Source organism: Aotus nancymaae, unplaced genomic scaffold (assembly GCF_030222135.1).
Source record: "Aotus nancymaae isolate 86718 unplaced genomic scaffold, 86718_ANA_hifiasm-v0.15.2.pri h1tg000008l, whole genome shotgun sequence".
In the NCBI taxonomy this organism is placed as follows: Eukaryota; Metazoa; Chordata; class Mammalia; order Primates; family Aotidae; genus Aotus; species Aotus nancymaae.
In genome coordinates this window covers 52,918,684-52,934,434 of record NW_026988419.1, presented here as the reverse complement: position 1 = coordinate 52,934,434, position 15,751 = coordinate 52,918,684, and the positions used below count along the sequence as shown (strand labels likewise).

The 15,751-nt window shown below is 35.8% G+C and overlaps 1 protein-coding gene across 3 annotated transcripts in view; it reads right to left on the bottom strand.

The window, feature by feature from the left end:
* Positions 1 to 15,751, bottom strand: part of ZNF385B (zinc finger protein 385B) — a 401,366-nt gene that overhangs the window by 175,582 nt on the left and 210,033 nt on the right. The window lies entirely within an intron of this gene.

Here is a 15,751-nt window from a genome sequence, read left to right as displayed (position 1 = left end):
TGCCATTTTTATTTGATCCCCAAAGTTGCAACTACCAATTATCTCTTGGCATTTAATAAACAGCTGCTAAATTCTCTTAAAGTTCAGCATCACAAGCTATATGTTTGTCTTGGATATCGTTAATGATTCAGTTTCTGAAGCTCTGTCAGACAGAACACTTCTGAGTCTCAGGTTAATAATTGATTTAAAAAATATTCTTCCTGGGTTTGTACATCCAAGGCAGGGACTGATGCTGTATGATGCACCCCAGTTGGGTGCTCTTGCATTGCTGTTTGTAGGTCTGGAGCACAGCTACACTTTTCCTTTTCAGAGGGAGAACAGTGTGTGTTGAAAGCCCAGCACCACCTGATTGGTTCTTTTTATTTCTCCTAGATTTAATCAGAAAATTGTAAAGCATTGAGAAAAGGAGTTTGGAAGAAAAATGCATCAACTTTCTGTTTTCTGGAGTACTTTTATATTGGGAGAAAAAAAGCTTTAAGGCAGTGTTTTTCAGATTTTAGTGTGTGTGAGAATCACCGTGAAGGCTTTTTAAAACAGATTGGTGGGTTCCACCTCAGAGTTTATACTTCTGTACGCCTAGGAGGAGGCCTGAAAACCAGCATTTCTTACAAGTTATCATGTAGTACTGAGGCTGCCAGTTCAGGGACCTCAATTTGAGAACTATTCTTTAAAAAAAATTAGATCCAGAGGGTACATGTGCTTGTTTGTTACATGAGTATTACCTGCATAATGGTGGGGGTTGGGCTTCTAGTGTATCCATTATCCAATTATTGGACATTATACCCAAAGGAGGTAATTTTCAACCCTTCCAGAGATAATTACTCTTTTAAACAATGTACTCATAAGAATCTTGAGAACTTGATCCCCCTAAATAGGGAGGAAAGTTAGCATTAGCTATGCTAGGAGCCTTCTAATCACACGTTTCTCTTGTGCTCACTCTCTCTTCTTCTTCCTGCTTATTATTACTCAGGTCTGACAACTGTAGCCTGAGAAAGAGGGAGCAAAAGAAACATATGATTAACAGGCTCCTAGTCTAGCTATTTATAATACTAATTTTTCCTCCCTGTTTCAGGGACCAAGAAAGTGATCACTCCTATGCTCATTAAATTCCCAAACCTTATCAGAGAAGATTAAAAAAAAATTTTTATCCCTTATCTTAGAGAGATTATCAGTTTACTAAAGATTATAATTTCAGTAGCAAAGTGTAAAATTTTGGTCTACTGATGCCAGCCTCTGTATTCTGGCCTGCTTATTCCTCAGTCCTACATACCTTTCCATGGTCAATATCTATGGTTCATTCCCACTATAAGCTTTTGCACTTGCAGTCCCCCTACCTTAAATGTCACTGTTTCCTGTTTATCCATGTTTATAATTCCTTTCAAAACAGTTTCCTAAGATTCAATTTCTCCAAAATGTCTAGAAACTCAGACTACCACAAATAATTCACTTGTTTTGCCTTCTAGTTCATAGTCCCTTATCTCATTTTCTTCTATTTTCTGGTATCTTTTGGCTGATGTCTTCTTATTTTTCATTTTGCCATCTTCCTCTAACCATAGCACTCCTATTTAAAATCAAGAGTTATAGAGAGAATAAAAGCTAACAATAGCATCTCCTGTCACTGCCTGAACTTTTTGGCATATGATGCATCGAGTAGGGGCAGCCAGGTTATCCCTGCATAGGAGAACAAGAGGAATCAGGAAAGCACTAAACGTTACTCTGCTTGCCTCTAAGTTAAAAATCCCACATTCCTGCTGCCAGTAGTGACAAGGTACTTCAAGAGTTCTGGGCTTCAGCAACCCCACATCCTAAGCTTAAACTGCTCATTCTTCTCTTCTACTTAGAATAGACAGTTACTATGGTTATGAAGGTAGCACAGCCAGAAGTGTAGTGGCTTTTGTTTTGCTTCAATTTTTGATTTAGTGTTCAGAGAATATAAAGCAGTTACTATGAAACAACACCTGGTCTGTTTACTAACACAAAATTTTAAAGCATGATTTTATAAAAAGAATTAAATGACTGGACCAGAGGACAAAACTCACCCACAAATTACCACTTCACACTCATAATTACCAGAAAACTTTGAGCAAGGAATAGATGCCAAATGATTCAGGCCAGACAGGTTAGATTCCCCTGCTGTGTTGATGAATGTTTCGGGGGCATCACAACATTGAATTGCTGTGATGATCAAAAACACAGCAAGGGTCTCCATGAAGCTGGTAACAGCCAATACACTTACAGACTTAAGGCTTCCAAAAGAAATATACATATACAGCATTTGTTTTATTAAAATAACTGATTCTGTCAGATTAATAACTTTCACATTTTTATTACCTTCTTTAGTGAACCTTTTTAAACTTTCATATTCAACATGTATATGCAATAGCTTAGGCAGAATCTGGGTAACCAAAGCCCTGCCTGAATCCTGTCCTGTTCTCCCATCCAGCCAAAAACTTCTGTGAGGATCTCAAAGTATCCCCTGTAAAACCTCTAGGGTTCCACAGAGCAGAGCTGAAAAAGAAGCATTGATACTTCCTATCAGAATACAGCTTATTGATTAATAGCAAAAGTAATCACTCTAAATATTAAGACATTAGAATCCCATATTCCTCCCTATGCAGTCACTCAAAAGGCAGATTTTCTTATAAGGAAGGAGGGACACTCTTATTATAAACCTGCTTGTGAACAGATACCTGTCATTTCTAAACATTAAGACCTGGTTCTCTGAAGACCATTATTTCCAAACTAGGTAATATGTGTATAAATACATAGAAAATAAATAAAACTCACATTAACCATAAAAAATACTGTTTAAGCATCCATTCAACACAATGTGAGTAATGTGGCATAATAAAAAGAGAAAACTAGAAAGATATAGGATGAAATATTGTCATTCACTAGCTTTGTGATCTTAGTAAGTCTCTCAACCTCTCTGAATGTCAATTTCTGACTTTTGGTGATAATATATTTCAGAGTAACTATGTGGGTTAAATATTGACAGAATCACAGGCCTTTTTCCTTTTGCCTAAACCTGATAACAAGGCTAGACACAGACCCTTCTCATTTTGCCCCTAGTCAACTTCCTGTTCTTTGTCTCTTGAGTGATTAGCTAAGACTATGATTTCTTTTCCCCAGAAACTAGCTAGACACAGAGATAAGCCTTTCCTCTTCATCTAGCTGAGTGAGATTTCCCCTGATTGCAAAATTCCTACTGTGGATCCTCTCACTTGTAACTTGTTGACTCCTACCTATAAAAGTCTAATGCAACACCACTCTGCAGAGACACTCTGATTTTCAGCTCTAGGATGCCCTCCTTATTGTGATATCCTGAAAAAGATTAACTTTTCTGGTTTTAGTCTTTGACAATATAATATATGTAAAAGTGCCTGACATAATTAGTCATAGGTAATTATAAACTTTTATTACAGACCTTCTACAAACAGTGTTCTCAGAATAACCAATGGAAGGCACAAAAGATGAGAAAAATGCATTCTCTACATTGGCATCTTCTGAATCTAAAATCAGTTCCATATATTTAGGACTTTAAAATTTTATTTTTGCTGTTTTCCTAACTCCGATGACAATAAGCTAATTTTGGCAGATCAGTAAACAATAAGAATTAATTTATAAACTATTTTAATGTGAGTCTTATAGTCATATATTTATATAAAACTAAAAACTTCATCTTCAATATGCATACCAATTATTTAAGACTTCATTGAGATGGCTCTGTATTCATGAGGGCTTCTCTAATTTTTGCAGTCAGAAATAATCTCTATTCTCTGTGCTTCAGTTTGCATTTTCTTTGTACTTTTTTAAAAAAGCATCTTTCACACTATGCTCTGCACTAGTCTTAATCATACACATGTCTGATGTTTTCCCCAGATTTCAAGTTGTTTGAGGACTAGGTACTGTCCTTTATTTTCTCTGGTACAGCATCTTAGGCAAAGGAGATACTCAGTTAGTGTTTGCTGAAAAGAAAGAATCTATAATACTACTTGATGTCTTGTATCATACTAACTAGGCAGTATGAATATTAATACTTCATAATATATCAGGGTCTACACTGAGAAGACCAAGAAATTATGAGAGGATAACTAAGAATGGGGTAGAAAAAAAGGGAGGGGGCAAAAAGATAACTACGCAATTGAAGAAATCTAGCAAGTTAAAATAGCACGGGAAACAAATGCATACTGGATAATTTTTAAATAGAGAATGAAATCTTCCAACTTTGAATATCTTTAGTACCCAAAGGTATAAGAAAGACAGACTATAGTCTAGGTCTTTAGAAATTTTACATACCTTGAAAAATCAGAATCAGGTAGTGGTAATAATGTCAAGGTTGTGATACACAATGTTCCTTTCCAACAGCAGGTCACCAGTGGAATGCTAATAAATGTGAACAACAAAGTCTTTGGGAAGAGGGAGCCCTGATTTGTAGTACTGCCAATGATTATAGTGTAAATCATTCCCACCGTGGTTGATTTTAAACTATCAACGTGTCACTTAAGTAAGTTTGCAAAGAAATGCATGCAGTTGGTTCCCCCAAGCCAGTGAGAGCTGCTTCCATCACTGCAAATTCCATCCTGCAAGTTCCCTTTCTCCTTTCTTTCTTTACTTCCTTCCTGTTATATCAGGTTTAGGTGAGAGGGCACATAAGAAACAAGGTTTCGGCCGGGCATGGTGGCTCACACCTGTAATCCCAGCACTTTGGGAGGCTGAGACAGGCAGATCACAAGGTCAGGAGATCAATACCATCCTAGCTAACACAGTGAAACCCCATCTCTACTAAACATACAAAAAATTAGCTGGGTGTGGTGGCATGGGCCTGTAGTCCCAGCTACTTGTGAGGCAGGAGAATCACTTGAACCTGGTAGGCAGAGGTTGTGGTGAGCAGAGATCATGCCACTGCATTCCAGCCTGGGCGACAAGAATGTGTCTCTGCCTCAAAAAAAAAGAAAGAAAGAAAGAAACAAGGTTTCACATGGAATTCTGTGCCTCAGTAGCTCCTTTGGGATTGCATTTTGGGGACAGTGAGTCACCTCCATTTCACACCTTTGATCTCATTTTTCAGTGCAACCTGAAAGTCCAACAATGATTTTGGAAATAAAATGAAAACCTACTATCTTCTTTTAGGCCACTGATGAAAATGGTAGAACGATTTGCTTCATGTTAAATGTTACATTCAATTTGACAACATGATGAGAGTTTAGCATCTCTGAATCTTGCAAAAACTATAAAACTATACATGGGAAACACAGAAGTCACCAATTTACCAAGATTTTTATCTCTTCCACTGTATACTAAGCTGTAACATTTTAGCTACAAGTTACAGCTCCTCAGCCTGGCCACCATTTTCTTATCAAAAATCTATTTGCTTGTTTTCCCTTAACACAAAATATACTGAAATAAAAAGAAAAAATTAGCATGGCTCTGAGCCCTTATGCAAATTAGTAAGGCTCAAAGACCTGTGGCTAGAAATGAATCAGATCGCAAGATGTGCAACTATTAATAAAAATGTAGTATAACAACCCAGCCCTGAAACTCTTTCAGGGCCATCACTCTCAGCTGTGTCATCACCCTGACATCTTTTAGCCTAGTTTGGGCTGGTATAAACAGTAAGCTCATGGAGTTTCCTCGATTTATCTTCAAGGATAATGAAGACAAAATCTGGCCTTGTGCAGCACATACTCTGTCTGTGGCATTTAATGACACTGGAAAATCCCTAAGAAAAACCCTCCTGGAATAACTCAGGGAGGTACCAAAGTTAAAAAATAAACCTTATTTTCTAAGTTTAGGCTAGAATGACTTGGGAGGACACCCTCCCAGGAAGGGTTATAGAAGTTACTTAGGTTTCAACTATGAATTTTAAAATCTTATAGGAGTTATTTAGGTCCTTAGTCTGCATTTTCAGAACCTTGTGTTATTTTATGCCACACATATAAGAATAAAAATTTTTAATCACAACCACTTTGATAATCTTTCCATGTCCCCACTTGTACAACTACCACAGTGGAGTGTGGTCTGGCATGAATCTCTATAACTGGCATTGTCAACTAACTGGAGACAGAAAGGAGCTTGGCCTGTACTCTGAAAGAGCAGCAGCTGTAGAGAGGACAGGGGTGTCTGGCAGGGTGCCCAGTGAAGGGAGGGACATGCCTACACCACTGGCACCCGTGAGGGCCAGTTTGTGCACTATCATCATTATTGAGGCTTTCCTGAGAGCCTTCAGAGGACACACACAAACTAAAACCTCACACATTTAGATTTATTTTCAATTACGCCACTTAAAATATAAGCACCAACAGAAGAATAAATTTAATGGCAAAACTTAAAATGTTGGCACTTGGCATTAAGAAGTTGTGATACACTTGAGGCTTAACTGGATATTCAAACGGGCAATGGCTCAAGGCATGTTTGAATTGCATTATTTAAACTAGAACAGAAAATCAAGATTCACTGGATTGCGTTTTCTAGTATGTCCTGAGAATTTAGCTCCAAAAACCAATCAAGAACTCAAGAATAAATGAAAGCTTGAGCAGAAATTCTAGTGGACATTGTCTTTTTTTTTTCCCCTGGATTCCCAGAATCTAAACCTATGTCTCTCTGAGGAATTCTGCACCTTAATGAGTTTTGAGATAAGACAAAGTCCACTTCTCACTATAGGAGCACAAATGGCTAAACTCTCACTTTCTCAGTGATTCCTGAGGCTAAGATGCGAGTACATGACTTATACTCAGCCAATAAGACATATTTTATCTACCTTTCCTGGTCCTCCACCCCATAAATCCTGAACTAGTGATATCAAGAGGCAGGAACAGGGGAGATGCTATTTTGGAGACTGCACAGTAGCAGCAGATGTATCCAATCTCCAGAAGAGTGTGGTGGGCAGGAGTGTGGTCCAGTGGAGGGGTGCAACTGTGGTAGACAGTGCTTAGTGGCAGGAGCAGCCCTACTCTTACCAGATGGGTTTCATGGCATGAATCCAAGCTCTGGTTCTACTTCCCTGCTTCCCTTTGCTTTCTCCAATGTCCTGAACCTGGTTCTGCATACTTCTGGTGTTGCCGTGAGCTCCCCCAATGACTTTTCAACAAATTTCTTTTCTGCTGCAAACAGTTAGTCAGTTTCTTGGCTAACAACTAAATCTTCTGATTATACAAATAAATTATAGCCAAACATTTTCCTTCTCAAAAGAGTTGTTTGACTCTAAAAAGTAAGATAAATTTCTTATGTTTCCTTCTAAGGGAGTTTTCCTCTGCAACCATATTTTTTAAATAAAGTGGCCGCCTGGTAGTTGTTTCTATGCTTTTCTGAAGATCACTTCTCTTAGGTTCATGAGAACCAGCCCAAGGACAACTCATCATCTCTTCCTTACTTTCCCGACTCTCATTTTTAAGGGTCTGCTTGCATTTCAATTAGCAGTAACATTTACTAGGTCTTTCCTACATATCTTTATTTATTTTCTCTAGGTATGTGCTATCTTTTCACTGCCCCAAAATGCCTTGTACCCCATCACCTGTGCTTAATCCCTAGTTTCTTATAGTGATTCCTCCCAGAAGGGTCTGAAACTCCCCAACATCACCTGCATTTTGTGGCTTATCTTTACTAGTATGCTTTTTACTATAAACTTTCAAGTTGTGGAAGTGATTCTTCCACCTCTGCACAAAGTCGACATTTCATAAACACCTGATTATTCTAATATTTCTGTTTGGTGCTCCAAATACTAGGTCTTCTGTCTTTCTAGTTTACTCCCAACTCAATTGTGGACTGTTGTAGGAAAAGTAATAGGACCTCCTAACATACATGAGCCAGAGAAAACAAGAACAGTACTACTAGAGTGAGCAAAAGCTGGTGATTAGCAGTAGAGAAGAGACAAAGAAAAGTATATGCAAAAATTATTCCCATGTGCTTTGAAACTGCTCTGAAATGATACTGTAGATTCAAGCCTTCAAAACATTTATTGCAGAATGGCTCATCTTTGTATGGAAGTAGAATTGCTCATCCCATCACTCTGATGGGGATGTTGGTAAAGTTGCTAATTTCCACCAAAGGATATTGATCTAAATCCCTAGTCATGATTTTTTTCTGAAGCACATGAATTTGCTATCAACCAACAATTATAAATGCCTACCATCAAGGCCCTTGCTAGGGAATGTAACCTTATACTCTCTACCATCTAGTTCAGTTAAATTCTGGTTGAGATAGGTGGTATCTGGGGAGAATTGTTTGAACAATTTCTTCTAAATGTTCAAAGCGATATTGATAGGGCAAAAGATTCTATACTGGACCATAATTTCCTGTCTTCTTAGAGATTGCTGGATTTTGTCATAGTCTGCAGCATTTAGGGAGGAGCAGAAGAAACAGAGAAATAAAATCCATTACCTCGAGGGGTGATGTAGATATTTTCCAGTCCAGATTCACTGTCTCCTCCATGAAACTTCATGTGAGAAATGATTTTTGGCCATATATACAAGGAAAATCTTTGTTTTTCCTGAGTGTCTTTTTCTTTAATAAGAATTCATGTATCTGATACATATTTCTTTTCACTTTGCCTACTGGGAAGTTCAGATGCAAGAATAAGACTGAGAGAAAGAGAACTATGAAAGAACTTAGAGCCTGACTATTTATATTTTTTCCTCTGGCCTTACTTACTTATTTACTTATTTTATGATATATTAATACATATATTTACATATGTATATGTGTTGAGATATTATGGTTCTTTATTTTTATTGACAATTCAGTCATTATTTTCTTATTCATGCCTTAATAAACTGCTGCAATCCTTTTGTATGCATAAATATATAAACAGATGAATAAAGGTGGCTAAAAAACGTTGCATGAACTTAAGCCATTTTCATTATTAACAATAATTTCTTAGTAAGTATATACTACTGTGTGTGTGTGAGGTGCTTGATGAGTGAAAAGACGACAGATCCCTAAGACAAAGTCCCTGACCTTAAAAGTCTTGAAATCTAATTGAGATAATAGGGCTGGTACAAGGAATACAATATCAAAACTATATTATACTAAATTATGTATATGTGTGCATATATATATATAGCATATATATCTATATAAATATAAAATGGATGCACAAGTCATGTAGTAAGATCCTTCCTGCCTAAAAGGATAAAACTAAAACAGATACAAGATGCATCTTCACAACCATGTCTCCCAAAGAGTGCAACTCCCCTCTCATTCTCTGCTGTCTCCTAATGCCTAGGCAGTACCCTACCCACTTCTAAATCTAGGATGATTTTATTTTAAAAATGTCAAGAATGTATGGATTATAAAAGGAAGAACTGTTATTTTTTCAATATCTTTTCTTATTGTACACTTTAAAGCATCAATGCTCTAACATGCCTCAGAAATAAATTTTATTTCACAACTCATAATGTATATACATAGACATGCATACACACCTGAAACATAAGTTTCACAGAACACTATCTTTTCTATGTGTGGCACACTAATAGTTTCTATTTTGTTCCATTTTCTTTCTTAAAACATACTTCTTAGGAGCCACTTACTTCAATTTATTATAAATAGCACTGTTTCCAGAAAACAGGAAGTTCAAATTTTCAAGGGCCAAATGTTTTAATTTTCTGAAGGAAAAACTATTCTTTTAAAGATCAAAGGAGATGGGATAGATGGTACAGCACACTGCCTCAGTTGGAGGATACAGCATATTGCTGCTTATCTACTAAGTATTTGCTCAGAAATTCAAAATATGTAGATTTATGATGCATGCGACTCTCCCTCAGAGGAGAAAATACATCCCTAAATTGTATTCCCAGTAGGAACACATCAACCCAGATAAGCAAATCAAATTTCAAATGCTTTTAGTATTAGTGTCTGCAGATTGTAAAAATGGGCTTAACTTATGATTCAGCCTTTCTCTAGCCTGAGTTATAATAAACTGAAAAACATTTATATATGCATATAATTCAGTAATCTTGAAAACTGCATTATTACTGACTAATCAGTGATTACCTTAACCTTCGATTTCTTCACTGAAGAAATAAATTATTCAGCAAACAAAGCAAAGCAAAAAAAAAAAAAAAAGACCCAACCCTCTTTCATGAATTGAGACATTGCTAATCACCCAACTTAAAGAATTTGGAAAGTAAAATGCTATTATTAATAATTCTGTTGAATCATGATCAAAATTGTGAATAAAAACACTTCCAATGTTCCAATATAACCTCTAGGGTTATTCATGCCAGAAACATCTCATCTGGGCCTCAGCATTCCCCAGGAGAAGATTAAGAAAGTTATAATCTCTTTACCCTGTCAAGTCTAAGATAATACTTAATTGTTACTGTGTACTTGCAATTCCAGATCACATTGGACAGAAACCCCTACCTTTAACAAATAGTTCTATTCTAGCTACAATCATATCACATTCACTTCTCAGCCTACCAATTAATATCCAACCAAATTAGAGCTTGGTGAATTTCTGGCAGGTTTGTGACACTGTGCCTGAAACCTGTAATTTTAACTAATTATAGAAATTCTGGGCAGGAAGCCTTCTGAAAAGATGATCAGCTTCATTCCCCTCATTTGAAACTTTGAAACTGCCCCAGACCAAGAGTTCTCTCTTCTATTTTAATGAGAAGAAACAATATTAGTATGAATGATTACTCACTGTGCAACTGGAACCGTACTAGGTCCATTACATGCATGATCTGATTTAATCCTTATCTTAATGTAGTAGGAATTATTCCTATTTTAAGAGGGGGGAAAGCTCAGAAAAACTTAGCTGAACAAAGGGAAACAGAGCATCTACTGTAGAGTTGGGATCTGATCCAAGATCCATAATCTAACTCCAGAAACTAATAGATTCTCTGTCATCTTTCCAGATATAGGCTGGAGGTAGCTGCTTAGAGCACACATCTCTTCCCAATTCCACAGTTCATGAAGATCCATCAATAGCTTGAAATCAGCCTTGGTAGGAGTATTCACACCTTGAAAACTGGTAAATACTACAAATCAGGGCTTTCTTCTTCAGAGAGCTATTTACTAGCACACTACTGCTTATAATATTTGTATTTAACATTTCACAAATGTCAAAAATTGGGTGTTTCTATTGATCAAGTTTTTTTTTTTTCAAAAACAAATAGTAGCAGGAAAGTTTAAGTAGAGTATATTTCAGCATTTGCTTCCAACATTTACTTTCTATGTACCTTTGACTATCATGAAACAAACTTAGAGTTTTTAGTTATCTAAAAGTAGTTACAATAATATAAGCCCCATGCCTCCATTATCCAGATTTAATAATGATCAACATATGGCCAACCTTATTTCATTGTACACATCAAACATGGTTTTTTTCTCCCTAGCTGAATTATTTTCAAGCAAATCTCAGACATTTTATCATTTTATTTATAAATACATTAGTTTGTATTTTTAAGAGATAAACTCATTTTAAACATTATCACAATACTATTACCGCATGTTAAAATTATCAGTAATTCTTTAATGTTATCTAATAATTGGTCCATATTTAACCTTCCCTGATTCCATCAAAGCTCTTTTTTACAGAGTTGCTTTGTTCAAATCAAGATCTGGAGCATCTAGATGAAATGTCTCTTAAGTATTAATTTATTATAATCTGTTAATTAATTTTTTGATAGTCCTCTCCCTCTTTTTTCTTTTGCCATTTATTTGAGTCATTTGTCCTGTAGAATGTCTTACATTTTGGATTTTGCTGATTGGTTTCCATGGTATCATGAGACATGCTCCTCTTTCTTCTGAGTTTCTTGAAAATTGGTAGTTAGACCCAGAGGTTTGATCAGATACATGTCCTACTTTTTGGCAAGTATATTTCATGAGTGGGGTTCTACTTCTACATCACCTCAGAAGATGAGTAATTTCTGCTGTCTTTCTTTTGCTAATTAGTGAGTTTTGGTCTTCTCATCCTACATCATCTTATAAAAATTCTCCACCAACCTTTCATCTAATTGTATGGGCAGCAATTGATGATCGTTTCCTAGATTCATTATTTCAGTAAGGGTAACAAAAGAGTGATGGTTTAGGTCTTTTATCCCTTCTTCATGTATTGGCTGGAATTCTTCTGTAGAGCAGACATTTTACTTATCAGCTATTTGGTTAACCTGAATAACAATTTGTACAGGAACAACAGCATAAATGTTTTCTTTCCCTTTACTAACCAGTTTACATAATGAATTTACACTCTTGTATCCTTCAAGGTTAACAGAAAGCTTATTTTCTTCCTTTTTTACAAAAAACTGTTGCTATCATTATGCACTAATGGATGTTAATATATTTGATGTCATTCCATAAATTGTAGTCATTATTTTTTGATTCTTGGAAATTATTTTCTGTGTCTTTTTAACATGACTGCAGTTAGCTTTCTTGCTTTCAGGTATATTTCAGGCTCTTATGTATTTTCAGACCCAGACATTTTTAGAAGGAAGCTGATTTCTTATAATGGGAAGTGGCTCCACCCACCATTGAAACTGATTGTGTCTTCGGAGAGATTCTCAACTAGAACAGGCTGAGCACTCACAGAACACAGATGACATATAGAGTACTGTCAGCCAGCGTGTGAAATTTTATTACTTAGAGCAAAGGTTGCCAATTTATTACAGGATCTGTCATACAATATAATCTTTACTCATAACCTAATCCTTATTAACCTCAAGCATATGAATAAGTGACTGTCTATAAAACTACACTGTATGCATCCTTTATATATGAATAGAGCACTGGGCAAATTCAGATTTTCAGAGACCTGAAATCTAAACAATTTGTGGGGTACACTCTTTTAGAAAATTAACATAAAATCACAAACACAAAATTAGTCAAGAAAGTGAATATTTATTTAGATTAAGGGAAAGAAATCATAGCAAGTTATTCAAATATAAAAAAGCTAGAAAATAGAGAAATCACAAAATATGAAAAATAATATTTTTATAAATGTATTGCCTGTTATACTTGTATTACTCCTACTTTTTTTGGTTGCCTACTCTTTGATCCCCTTTTCATATAATAATTTTGTGATATCATTCTACACAGATAACAGAAAGATAATTCAGTCTTTCCTGTGGTGTGATTGGCCAGACTTAAATTTTTGATAGTTGGAACACATAAGAGCTGGTGACCTATACAAACATATTCTTATTTGTAGGATTCCTATGGTTTGTGCTTTACTCAGAAATTTTATCCTATAATTTTTAAAAAATAATATAAAATTTTATAAAATTTATAAATTCTATTTTAAGCAACTCCCCCCAGAGTAAAAATGTATGATATATTTATAATTGTATATTGTCTACTATATTTTTGATAGGTGAGAACCTACATTTTGACTAGAGATCAATTAGAAGAAAACCATCCAGCTACAAGTTTACATGTTTGGTGATTGAAAAATTTCCACAGAATAGCTTCTGGTTCTGTACATTGCAATCATCATTTCTCCTTTACTAACTACTTGTAGGTCTGGATGCTGTAGCACACATATGTTGTGTGGCTATAACACAACATAGCCACCAGCCTTGCTGGGAGAGTCAGCTAAGTGTGTGGTAGAATCTAGAAGCCAGACATTCCTTCCCTGGCATGGCTGGCAATAGCTTAATTATACACAGAAGTGACTACAGACCTTATGCACATCCCACTAAACTCTGAGTAAATGTATCTCCAACCCTTAGTCTCCTCTGCCCAAAGCTATCCCCAATACCACCCAACACAAGGAAAAGTGAAATGAAGGAAAAGCTGGAATGGAATAAAACAGTTGTCTTAACCAATTGTGATTAAAATACCTCACTTTAGCAAATAGTACAAAATCATATAACCATGTGAACATACTTCTCAGGCCCTCTTGGGGCCTTGGAAGAACCCATACAAGCGAGGGGACCTGAAGTTTAAGCTTCACTGGCTTCACAGCAATCATCTGTCTTGAGAGAATCATCACCTCACTGTTCCATCTTTTCCAATGGTTAATCAAAACATTTTGACTTTCCTATCTAGAACTTTTTAAAAATTCCTTTAGCATTAGCCTTTGACTCTTGGACTCCATCCTCAGGGGTCTTCACTACACACACATAGAAGCCAAACATACAATAATTTTACACTGTCTTGTGGAATAGAAGAGTAATCGTGTCAATACAATTTTTCTCTTATTGCACTGGTGGAATGAATAGCTAATATGAATCTATAGCTTATAAAAAGCTGTTTGTGAATTAAAAATACATCTATATAAATATATCTAGCCACTCTTGGCTGAAACCCAAGAGCACTACAAGTAAAAACATAAAGAAGTCATGGCAAGTAATTCCTAGCTATTATTTTGGTTAGTGCTGTAGCATACTCACTAGCAAGTGCAGAAATAATGTCCTCACTTTAGTTATACTATGCAATGCCTGTCAACACTGGGAGTTGCCGGCAAGTATTTCAGGAAAATTTCCAGAGCTATTATTAGATATAATACAGACTTTCCTACCTAGTTTTCAGCCATGAGATCTCTGGCAGATGCCTCAGTGATTATAGAGGCAGTAATGCTCGGCATCCTGACAGAGACAGCCTGTCCCAGGACCAGCAACAGCAACTGACTGGAATTTTACAGGGGAAATTTTTATTTTTATTTTTCAGATACTTCAACACAAGGACAAGGTCATTCCCAATGCCAAAACTTCTAGTTAAGCTTTAACTTTTCCTTATACATCAAAAGTACTGAGACAGAGAAAGAAAAACAACTCCCCAACCCACAGAAAGCCCAGTTACCAAGACAAAAAAAAAAAAGGTCTTGAAATTTAGTATTAGGAACTCTGGATATCTAAAATACAGTTTCAAATTGAACACTGTCACCCCTGAAATCACAGGTAACATTTATTTGGGGCTTACTTTTCATCAGGCATTGCACCGAGTGCCTTGTAGTATTTCAAGTCTGCCATATCCTGATTTTACAGATGAAGAGGACAAGGCAGTGAAAGGATAACAAACTCGACCTGGTTGCAACTAGCAAATGTCGGCGGCGGGGTGGGGACCAGACTTTGCCTTTCGGCAATCTAATTCCAGAGACAGATTGTTAATCATCCCTCCATATTGCCTTGTGGTATTAGTATGTTTGAAAAACCTCTTGATCTTAAAGTTAGAGAGGTAATAAAAATTAAAATCTGTTAGTACAAGAAAGAAAAATATTTGTGCTTTCTCAAGTTTCTAAATAGATCACACATATGAAGACAACACTGAATTCGGACTGGATTTTCATATAGCTGGCAATGTAACATTTAAATTTCCTATCACTTAAAACCAGCATTTATTTGCATATTCAAAACATAGTAAATCAACAACATTGGAAAAATTCTTCAATAGACTATATTAAAAAACAAATATGAGAAAATAATTGTTGATTAAGCAGGATAAATACATTAGAGAGGTCTTCTGTACAACATTATACCTGTAGTTAACAATACTATATTGTGCACTTAAAAATGTGGTGAGTGTAGATCCCACATTAACTGTTCTAATCACAACAAAATCAAATTAAAACAACAATGACAACAAAACCCCTAAGCCTATATCAACCTGTTAGAAGAAAAATGAAGAATTAATTTACATGTTTGTCTTTAAAAATATTCTGACTATATGTACAGAGACAAATATTCTAAGGACAAAAAAATAATTTAAGAATTTTTGAATCTGATTCAGTAAGTTTGTTGTTGGTATCAGTCCTGGTGTAGCAAATCTGAAACTATTTTGTGTGCGTTGTAGGACTGAGAAAATAAGT